This window comes from Medicago sativa, chromosome 4 (genome assembly GCF_051527215.1).
Source record: "Medicago sativa cultivar Bolivia chromosome 4, Bolivia_mono, whole genome shotgun sequence".
NCBI classification, from domain to species: Eukaryota; Viridiplantae; Streptophyta; class Magnoliopsida; order Fabales; family Fabaceae; genus Medicago; species Medicago sativa.
In genome coordinates this window covers 43,601,992-43,614,273 of record NC_140752.1, presented here as the reverse complement: position 1 = coordinate 43,614,273, position 12,282 = coordinate 43,601,992, and positions in this window count along the sequence as shown.

Here is a 12,282-nt window from a genome sequence, read left to right as displayed (position 1 = left end):
TATTTACGTAATACTCATTGTATGATAATCATTGACATAATTACCAAGTTACTTTCCCAAAATAAAGTTTAAGTTAAGTTCGTCTCCAAAGGAGGAACCTTTGGTGACCAAAATTTTATCCTTCCTTTTTCGCTTGGTTTCTTGCCAAATTCCTACTATAGTTCATTCTCTTTAAGTAATACTCATTGTGTGATGATTATGGACCTAATTAACAAGTTACTTCCCCATAATAAAGTTTAAGTTAAGTTCGTCTCCAAAGGAGGAACCTTTGGTGACCAAAAGTTTATCCTTCCTTTTTCGCTTGGATTCTTGCCAAATTCCTACTATAGTTCATTCTATTTATGTAATACTAATTGTATGATGATTATTGACCTAATTAACAAGTTACTTCCCGATAATAAAGTTTAACTTAAGTTCGTCTCCAAAGTAGGAACCTTTGGTGACCAAAATTTTATCCTACCTTTTTGGCTTGGTTTCTTCCCAAATTCCTACTATAGTTCATTCTATTTATGTAATACTCATTGTATGATGATTATGGACCTAATTAACAAGTTACTTCCCCATAATAAAGTTTAAGTTAAGTTCGTCTCCAAAGGAGGAACCTTTGGTGACCAAAATTTTATCCTACCTTCTTGGCTTGGTTTCTTCCCAAATTCCTACTATAGTTCATTCTATTTATGTAATACTCATTGTATGATGATTATGGACCTAATTAACAAGTTACTTCCCCATAATAAAGTTTAAGTTAAGTTCGTCTCCAAAGGAGGAACCTTTGGTGACCAAAATTTTATCCTTCCTTTTTCGCTTGGTTGCTTGCCAAATTCCTACTATAGTTCATTCTATTTACGTAATACTCATTGTATGATAATCATTGACCTAATTACCAAGTTACTTTCCCAAAATAAAGTTTAAGTTAAGTTCGTCTCCAAAGGAGGAACCTTTGGTGACCAAAATTTTATCCTTCCTTTTTCGCTTTGTTTCCTGCCAAATTCCTACTATAGTTCATTCTATTTAAGTAATACTCATTGTGTGATGATTATGGACCTAATTAACAAGTTACTTCCCCATAATAAAGTTTAAGTTAAGTTCGTCTCCAAAGGAGGAACCTTTGGTGACCAAAAGTTTATCCTTCCTTTTTCGCTTGGATTCTTGCCAAATTCCTACTATAGTTCATTCTATTTATGTAATACTAATTGTATGATGATTATTGACCTAATTAACAAGTTACTTCCCGATAATAAAGTTTAACTTAAGTTCGTCTCCAAAGTAGGAACCTTTGGTGACCAAAATTTTATCCTACCTTTTTGGCTTGGTTTCTTCCCAAATTCCTACTATAGTTCATTCTATTTATGTAATACTCATTGTATGATGATTATGGACCTAATTAACAAGTTACTTCCCCATAATAAAGTTTAACGTAAGTTCGTCTCCAAAGGAGGAACCTTTGGTGACCAAAATTTTATCCTACCTTTTTGGCTTGGTTTCTTCCCAAATTCCTACTATAGTTCAATCTATTTATGTAATACTCATTGTATGATGATTATGGACCTAATTAACAAGTTACTTCCCCATAATAAAGTTTAAGTTAAGTTCGTCTCCAAAGGAGGAACCTTTGGTGACCAAAAGTTTATCCTTCCTTTTTCACTTGGATTCTTGCCAAATTCCTACTATAGTTCATTCTATTTATGTAATACTAATTGTATGATGATTATGGACCTAATTAACAAGTTACTTCCCGATAATAAAGTTTAACTTAAGTTCGTCTCCAAAGTAGGAACCTTTGGTGACCAAAATTTTATCCTACCTTTTTGGCTTGGTTTCTTCCCAAATTCATACTATAGTTCATTCTATTTATGTAATACTAATTGTATGATGATTATGGACCGAATTAAAAGGTTACTTCCCCATAATAAAGTTTAACGTAAGTTCGTCTCCAAAGGAGGAACCTTTGGTGACCAAAATTTTATCCTACCTTTTTGGCTTGGTTTCTTACCAAATTCCTACTATAATTCATTCTATTTATGTAATACTCATTGTATGATGATTATGGACCTAATTAACAAGTTACTTCCCCATAAAAAAGTTTAAGTTAAGTTCGTCTCCAAAGGAGGAACCTTTGGTGACCAAAAGTTTATCCTTTATTTTTCGCTTGGATTCTTGCCAAATTCCTACTATAGTTCATTCTATTTAAGTAATACTAATTCTGTGATGTTTATGGACCTAATTAACAAGTTACTTCCCCATAATAAAGTTTAACGTAAGTTCGTCTCCAAAGGAGGAACCTTTGGTGACCAAAAGTTTATCCTTCCTTTTTCGCTTGGATTCTTCCCAAATTCCTACTATAGTTCATTCTATTTAAGTAATACTAATTGTGTGATGTTTATGGACCTAATTAACAAGTTACTTTCCGATAATAAAGTTTAACTTAAGTTCGTCTCCAAAGGAGGAACCTTTGGTGACCAAAAGTTTATCCTTCCTTTTTCGCTTGGATTCTTCCCAAATTCCTACTATAGTTCATTCTATTTACGTAATACTCATTGTATGATGATTATTGACCTAATTAACAAGTTACTTTCCCAAAATAAAGTTTAAGTTAAGTTCGTCTCCAAAGGAGGAACCTTTGGTGACCAAAATTTTATCCATCCTTTTTCGCTTGGTTTCTTGCCAAATTCCTACTATAGTTCATTCTATTTATGTAATACTAATTGTAAGATGATTATTGACCTAATTAACAAGTTAGTTCCCGATAATAAAGTTTAACTTAAGTTCGTCTCCAAAGGAGGAACCTTTGATGACCAAAATTTTATCCATCCTTTTTCGCTTGGTTTCTTGCCAAATTCCTACTATAGTTCATTCTATTTATGTAATACTAATTGTATGATGATTATTGACCTAATTAACAAGTTAGTTCAGGATAATAAAGTTTAACTTAAGTTCGTCTCCAAAGTAGGAACCTTTGGTGACCAAAATTTTATCCTACCTTTTTGGCTTGGTTTCTTCCCAAATTCCTACTATAGTTCATTCTCTTTATGTAATACTCGTTGTATGATGATTATGGACCTAATTAACAAGTTAGTTCCCCATAATAAAGTTTAACGCAAGTTCGTCTCCGAAGGAGGAACCTTTGGTGACCAAAATTTTATCCTACCTTTTTGGCTTGGTTTCTTCCCAAATTCCTACTATAGTTCATTCTATTTATGTAATACTCATTGTATGATGATTATGGACATAATTAACAAGTTACTTCCCCATAATAAAGTTTAAGTTAAGTTCGTCTCCAAAGGAGGAACCTTTGGTGACCAAAATTTTATCCTTCCTTTTTCGCTTGGTTGCTTGCCAAATTCCTACTATAGTTCATTCTATTTATGTAATACTCATTGTGTGATGATTATGGACCTAATTAACAAGTTACTTCCCCAAAATAAAGTTTAAGTTAAGTTCGTCTCCAAAGGAGGAACCTTTTGTGACCAAAAGTTTATCCTTTATTTTTCGCTTGGATTCTTGCCAAATTCCTACTATAGTTCATTCTATTTAAGTAATACTAATTGTGTGATGTTTATGGACCTAATTAACAAGTTACTTTCCGATAATAAAGTTTAACTTAAGTTCGTCTCCAAAGTAGGAACCTTTGGTGACCAAAAGTTTATCCTTCCTTTTTCGCTTGGATTCTTCCCAAATTCCTACTATAGTTCATTCTATTTACGTAATACTCATTGTATGATAATCATTGACATAATTACCAAGTTACTTTCCCAAAATAAAGTTTAAGTTAAGTTCGTCTCCAAAGGAGGAACCTTTGGTGACCAAAATTTTATCCTTCCTTTTTCGCTTGGTTTCTTGCCAAATTCCTACTATAGTTCATTCTCTTTAAGTAATACTCATTGTGTGATGATTATGGACCTAATTAACAAGTTACTTCCCCATAATAAAGTTTAAGTTAAGTTCGTCTCCAAAGGAGGAACCTTTGGTGACCAAAAGTTTATCCTTCCTTTTTCGCTTGGATTCTTGCCAAATTCCTACTATAGTTCATTCTATTTATGTAATACTAATTGTATGATGATTATTGACCTAATTAACAAGTTACTTCCCGATAATAAAGTTTAACTTAAGTTCGTCTCCAAAGTAGGAACCTTTGGTGACCAAAATTTTATCCTACCTTTTTGGCTTGGTTTCTTCCCAAATTCCTACTATAGTTCATTCTATTTATGTAATACTCATTGTATGATGATTATGGACCTAATTAACAAGTTACTTCCCCATAATAAAGTTTAAGTTAAGTTCGTCTCCAAAGGAGGAACCTTTGGTGACCAAAATTTTATCCTACCTTCTTGGCTTGGTTTCTTCCCAAATTCCTACTATAGTTCATTCTATTTATGTAATACTCATTGTATGATGATTATGGACCTAATTAACAAGTTACTTCCCCATAATAAAGTTTAAGTTAAGTTCGTCTCCAAAGGAGGAACCTTTGGTGACCAAAATTTTATCCTTCCTTTTTCGCTTGGTTGCTTGCCAAATTCCTACTATAGTTCATTCTATTTACGTAATACTCATTGTATGATAATCATTGACCTAATTACCAAGTTACTTTCCCAAAATAAAGTTTAAGTTAAGTTCGTCTCCAAAGGAGGAACCTTTGGTGACCAAAATTTTATCCTTCCTTTTTCGCTTTGTTTCCTGCCAAATTCCTACTATAGTTCATTCTATTTAAGTAATACTCATTGTGTGATGATTATGGACCTAATTAACAAGTTACTTCCCCATAATAAAGTTTAAGTTAAGTTCGTCTCCAAAGGAGGAACCTTTGGTGACCAAAAGTTTATCCTACCTTCTTGGCTTGGTTTCTTCCCAAATTCCTACTATAGTTCATTCTATTTATGTAATACTCATTGTATGATGATTATGGACCTAATTAACAAGTTACTTCCCCATAATAAAGTTTAAGTTAAGTTCGTCTCCAAAGGAGGAACCTTTGGTGACCAAAATTTTATCCTTCCTTTTTCGCTTGGTTGCTTGCCAAATTCCTACTATAGTTCATTCTATTTACGTAATACTCATTGTATGATAATCATTGACCTAATTACCAAGTTACTTTCCCAAAATAAAGTTTAAGTTAAGTTCGTCTCCAAAGGAGGAACCTTTGGTGACCAAAATTTTATCCTTCCTTTTTCGCTTTGTTTCCTGCCAAATTCCTACTATAGTTCATTCTATTTAAGTAATACTCATTGTGTGATGATTATGGACCTAATTAACAAGTTACTTCCCCATAATAAAGTTTAAGTTAAGTTCGTCTCCAAAGGAGGAACCTTTGGTGACCAAAAGTTTATCCTTCCTTTTTCGCTTGGATTCTTGCCAAATTCCTACTATAGTTCATTCTATTTATGTAATACTAATTGTATGATGATTATTGACCTAATTAACAAGTTACTTCCCGATAATAAAGTTTAACTTAAGTTCGTCTCCAAAGTAGGAACCTTTGGTGACCAAAATTTTATCCTACCTTTTTGGCTTGGTTTCTTCCCAAATTCCTACTATAGTTCATTCTATTTATGTAATACTCATTGTATGATGATTATGGACCTAATTAACAAGTTACTTCCCCATAATAAAGTTTAACGTAAGTTCGTCTCCAAAGGAGGAACCTTTGGTGACCAAAATTTTATCCTACCTTTTTGGCTTGGTTTCTTCCCAAATTCCTACTATAGTTCAATCTATTTATGTAATACTCATTGTATGATGATTATGGACCTAATTAACAAGTTACTTCCCCATAATAAAGTTTAAGTTAAGTTCGTCTCCAAAGGAGGAACCTTTGGTGACCAAAAGTTTATCCTTCCTTTTTCACTTGGATTCTTGCCAAATTCCTACTATAGTTCATTCTATTTATGTAATACTAATTGTATGATGATTATGGACCTAATTAACAAGTTACTTCCCGATAATAAAGTTTAACTTAAGTTCGTCTCCAAAGTAGGAACCTTTGGTGACCAAAATTTTATCCTACCTTTTTGGCTTGGTTTCTTCCCAAATTCATACTATAGTTCATTCTATTTATGTAATACTAATTGTATGATGATTATGGACCGAATTAAAAGGTTACTTCCCCATAATAAAGTTTAACGTAAGTTCGTCTCCAAAGGAGGAACCTTTGGTGACCAAAATTTTATCCTACCTTTTTGGCTTGGTTTCTTACCAAATTCCTACTATAATTCATTCTATTTATGTAATACTCATTGTATGATGATTATGGACCTAATTAACAAGTTACTTCCCCATAAAAAAGTTTAAGTTAAGTTCGTCTCCAAAGGAGGAACCTTTGGTGACCAAAATTTTATCCTTCCTTTTTCGCTTGGTTTCTTGCCAAATTCCTACTATAGTTCCTTCTATTTATGTAATACTCTTTGTGTGATGATTATGGACCTAATTAACAAGTTACTTCCTCATAATAAAGTTTAAGTTAAGTTCGTCTCCAAAGGAGGAACCTTTGGTGACCAAAAGTTTATCCTTTATTTTTCGCTTGGATTCTTGCCAAATTCCTACTATAGTTCATTCTATTTAAGTAATACTAATTCTGTGATGTTTATGGACCTAATTAACAAGTTACTTCCCCATAATAAAGTTTAACGTAAGTTCGTCTCCAAAGGAGGAACCTTTGGTGACCAAAAGTTTATCCTTCCTTTTTCGCTTGGATTCTTCCCAAATTCCTACTATAGTTCATTCTATTTAAGTAATACTAATTGTGTGATGTTTATGGACCTAATTAACAAGTTACTTTCCGATAATAAAGTTTAACTTAAGTTCGTCTCCAAAGGAGGAACCTTTGGTGACCAAAAGTTTATCCTTCCTTTTTCGCTTGGATTCTTCCCAAATTCCTACTATAGTTCATTCTATTTACGTAATACTCATTGTATGATGATTATTGACCTAATTAACAAGTTACTTTCCCAAAATAAAGTTTAAGTTAAGTTCGTCTCCAAAGGAGGAACCTTTGGTGACCAAAATTTTATCCATCCTTTTTCGCTTGGTTTCTTGCCAAATTCCTACTATAGTTCATTCTATTTATGTAATACTAATTGTAAGATGATTATTGACCTAATTAACAAGTTAGTTCCCGATAATAAAGTTTAACTTAAGTTCGTCTCCAAAGGAGGAACCTTTGATGACCAAAATTTTATCCATCCTTTTTCGCTTGGTTTCTTGCCAAATTCCTACTATAGTTCATTCTATTTATGTAATACTAATTGTATGATGATTATTGACCTAATTAACAAGTTAGTTCAGGATAATAAAGTTTAACTTAAGTTCGTCTCCAAAGTAGGAACCTTTGGTGACCAAAATTTTATCCTACCTTTTTGGCTTGGTTTCTTCCCAAATTCCTACTATAGTTCATTCTCTTTATGTAATACTCGTTGTATGATGATTATGGACCTAATTAACAAGTTACTTCCCCATAATAAAGTTTAACGCAAGTTCGTCTCCGAAGGAGGAACCTTTGGTGACCAAAATTTTATCCTACCTTTTTGGCTTGGTTTCTTCCCAAATTCCTACTATAGTTCATTCTATTTATGTAATACTCATTGTATGATGATTATGGACCTAATTAACAAGTTACTTCCCCATAATAAAGTTTAAGTTAAGTTCGTCTCCAAAGGAGGAACCTTTGGTGACCAAAATTTTATCCTTCCTTTTTCGCTTGGTTGCTTGCCAAATTCCTACTATAGTTCATTCTATTTATGTAATACTCATTGTGTGATGATTATGGACCTAATTAACAAGTTACTTCCCCAAAATAAAGTTTAAGTTAAGTTCGTCTCCAAAGGAGGAACCTTTTGTGACCAAAAGTTTATCCTTTATTTTTCGCTTGGATTCTTGCCAAATTCCTACTATAGTTCATTCTATTTAAGTAATACTAATTGTGTGATGTTTATGGACCTAATTAACAAGTTACTTTCCGATAATAAAGTTTAACTTAAGTTCGTCTCCAAAGTAGGAACCTTTGGTGACCAAAAGTTTATCCTTCCTTTTTCGCTTGGATTCTTCCCAAATTCCTACTATAGTTCATTCTATTTACGTAATACTCATTGTATGATAATCATTGACATAATTACCAAGTTACTTTCCCAAAATAAAGTTTAAGTTAAGTTCGTCTCCAAAGGAGGAACCTTTGGTGACCAAAATTTTATCCTTCCTTTTTCGCTTGGTTTCTTGCCAAATTCCTACTATAGTTCATTCTCTTTAAGTAATACTCATTGTGTGATGATTATGGACCTAATTAACAAGTTACTTCCCCATAATAAAGTTTAAGTTAAGTTCGTCTCCAAAGGAGGAACCTTTGGTGACCAAAAGTTTATCCTTCCTTTTTCGCTTGGATTCTTGCCAAATTCCTACTATAGTTCATTCTATTTATGTAATACTAATTGTATGATGATTATTGACCTAATTAACAAGTTACTTCCCGATAATAAAGTTTAACTTAAGTTCGTCTCCAAAGTAGGAACCTTTGGTGACCAAAATTTTATCCTACCTTTTTGGCTTGGTTTCTTCCCAAATTCCTACTATAGTTCATTCTATTTATGTAATACTCATTGTATGATGATTATGGACCTAATTAACAAGTTACTTCCCCATAATAAAGTTTAACGTAAGTTCGTCTCCAAAGGAGGAACCTTTGGTGACCAAAATTTTATCCTACCTTTTTGGCTTGGTTTCTTCCCAAATTCCTACTATAGTTCATTCTATTTATGTAATACTCATTGTATGATGATTATGGACCTAATTAACAAGTTACTTCCCCATAATAAAGTTTAAGTTAAGTTCGTCTCCAAAGGAGGAACCTTTGGTGACCAAAAGTTTATCCTTCCTTTTTCGCTTGGATTCTTGCCAAATTCCTACTATAGTTCATTCTATTTATGTAATACTAATTGTATGATGATTATTGACCTAATTAACAAGTTACTTCCCGATAATAAAGTTTAACTTAAGTTCGTCTCCAAAGTAGGAACCTTTGGTGACCAAAATTTTATCCTACCTTTTTGGCTTGGTTTCTTCCCAAATTCCTACTATAGTTCATTCTATTTATGTAATACTCATTGTATGATGATTATGGACCTAATTAACAAGTTACTTCCCCATAATAAAGTTTAACGTAAGTTCGTCTCCAAAGGAGGAACCTTTGGTGACCAAAATTTTATCCTACCTTTTTGGCTTGGTTTCTTCCCAAATTCCTACTATAGTTCAATCTATTTATGTAATACTCATTGTATGATGATTATGGACCTAATTAACAAGTTACTTCCCCATAATAAAGTTTAAGTTAAGTTCGTCTCCAAAGGAGGAACCTTTGGTGACCAAAAGTTTATCCTTCCTTTTTCACTTGGATTCTTGCCAAATTCCTACTATAGTTCATTCTATTTATGTAATACTAATTGTATGATGATTATGGACCTAATTAACAAGTTACTTCCCGATAATAAAGTTTAACTTAAGTTCGTCTCCAAAGTAGGAACCTTTGGTGACCAAAATTTTATCCTACCTTTTTGGCTTGGTTTCTTCCCAAATTCATACTATAGTTCATTCTATTTATGTAATACTAATTGTATGATGATTATGGACCGAATTAAAAGGTTACTTCCCCATAATAAAGTTTAACGTAAGTTCGTCTCCAAAGGAGGAACCTTTGGTGACCAAAATTTTATCCTACCTTTTTGGCTTGGTTTCTTACCAAATTCCTACTATAATTCATTCTATTTATGTAATACTCATTGTATGATGATTATGGACCTAATTAACAAGTTACTTCCCCATAAAAAAGTTTAAGTTAAGTTCGTCTCCAAAGGAGGAACCTTTGGTGACCAAAATTTTATCCTTCCTTTTTCGCTTGGTTTCTTGCCAAATTCCTACTATAGTTCCTTCTATTTATGTAATACTCTTTGTGTGATGATTATGGACCTAATTAACAAGTTACTTCCTCATAATAAAGTTTAAGTTAAGTTCGTCTCCAAAGGAGGAACCTTTGGTGACCAAAAGTTTATCCTTTATTTTTCGCTTGGATTCTTGCCAAATTCCTACTATAGTTCATTCTATTTAAGTAATACTAATTCTGTGATGTTTATGGACCTAATTAACAAGTTACTTCCCCATAATAAAGTTTAACGTAAGTTCGTCTCCAAAGGAGGAACCTTTGGTGACCAAAAGTTTATCCTTCCTTTTTCGCTTGGATTCTTCCCAAATTCCTACTATAGTTCATTCTATTTAAGTAATACTAATTGTGTGATGTTTATGGACCTAATTAACAAGTTACTTTCCGATAATAAAGTTTAACTTAAGTTCGTCTCCAAAGGAGGAACCTTTGGTGACCAAAAGTTTATCCTTCCTTTTTCGCTTGGATTCTTCCCAAATTCCTACTATAGTTCATTCTATTTACGTAATACTCATTGTATGATGATTATTGACCTAATTAACAAGTTACTTTCCCAAAATAAAGTTTAAGTTAAGTTCGTCTCCAAAGGAGGAACCTTTGGTGACCAAAATTTTATCCATCCTTTTTCGCTTGGTTTCTTGCCAAATTCCTACTATAGTTCATTCTATTTATGTAATACTAATTGTAAGATGATTATTGACCTAATTAACAAGTTAGTTCCCGATAATAAAGTTTAACTTAAGTTCGTCTCCAAAGGAGGAACCTTTGATGACCAAAATTTTATCCATCCTTTTTCGCTTGGTTTCTTGCCAAATTCCTACTATAGTTCATTCTATTTATGTAATACTAATTGTATGATGATTATTGACCTAATTAACAAGTTAGTTCAGGATAATAAAGTTTAACTTAAGTTCGTCTCCAAAGTAGGAACCTTTGGTGACCAAAATTTTATCCTACCTTTTTGGCTTGGTTTCTTCCCAAATTCCTACTATAGTTCATTCTCTTTATGTAATACTCGTTGTATGATGATTATGGACCTAATTAACAAGTTACTTCCCCATAATAAAGTTTAACGCAAGTTCGTCTCCGAAGGAGGAACCTTTGGTGACCAAAATTTTATCCTACCTTTTTGGCTTGGTTTCTTCCCAAATTCCTACTATAGTTCATTCTATTTATGTAATACTCATTGTATGATGATTATGGACCTAATTAACAAGTTACTTCCCCATAATAAAGTTTAAGTTAAGTTCGTCTCCAAAGGAGGAACCTTTGGTGACCAAAATTTTATCCTTCCTTTTTCGCTTGGTTGCTTGCCAAATTCCTACTATAGTTCATTCTATTTATGTAATACTCATTGTGTGATGATTATGGACCTAATTAACAAGTTACTTCCCCAAAATAAAGTTTAAGTTAAGTTCGTCTCCAAAGGAGGAACCTTTTGTGACCAAAAGTTTATCCTTTATTTTTCGCTTGGATTCTTGCCAAATTCCTACTATAGTTCATTCTATTTAAGTAATACTAATTGTGTGATGTTTATGGACCTAATTAACAAGTTACTTTCCGATAATAAAGTTTAACTTAAGTTCGTCTCCAAAGTAGGAACCTTTGGTGACCAAAAGTTTATCCTTCCTTTTTCGCTTGGATTCTTCCCAAATTCCTACTATAGTTCATTCTATTTACGTAATACTCATTGTATGATAATCATTGACATAATTACCAAGTTACTTTCCCAAAATAAAGTTTAAGTTAAGTTCGTCTCCAAAGGAGGAACCTTTGGTGACCAAAATTTTATCCTTCCTTTTTCGCTTGGTTTCTTGCCAAATTCCTACTATAGTTCATTCTCTTTAAGTAATACTCATTGTGTGATGATTATGGACCTAATTAACAAGTTACTTCCCCATAATAAAGTTTAAGTTAAGTTCGTCTCCAAAGGAGGAACCTTTGGTGACCAAAAGTTTATCCTTCCTTTTTCGCTTGGATTCTTGCCAAATTCCTACTATAGTTCATTCTATTTATGTAATACTAATTGTATGATGATTATTGACCTAATTAACAAGTTACTTCCCGATAATAAAGTTTAACTTAAGTTCGTCTCCAAAGTAGGAACCTTTGGTGACCAAAATTTTATCCTACCTTTTTGGCTTGGTTTCTTCCCAAATTCCTACTATAGTTCATTCTATTTATGTAATACTCATTGTATGATGATTATGGACCTAATTAACAAGTTACTTCCCCATAATAAAGTTTAACGTAAGTTCGTCTCCAAAGGAGGAACCTTTGGTGACCAAAATTTTATCCTACCTTTTTGGCTTGGTTTCTTCCCAAATTCCTACTATAGTTCATTCTATTTATGTAATACTCAT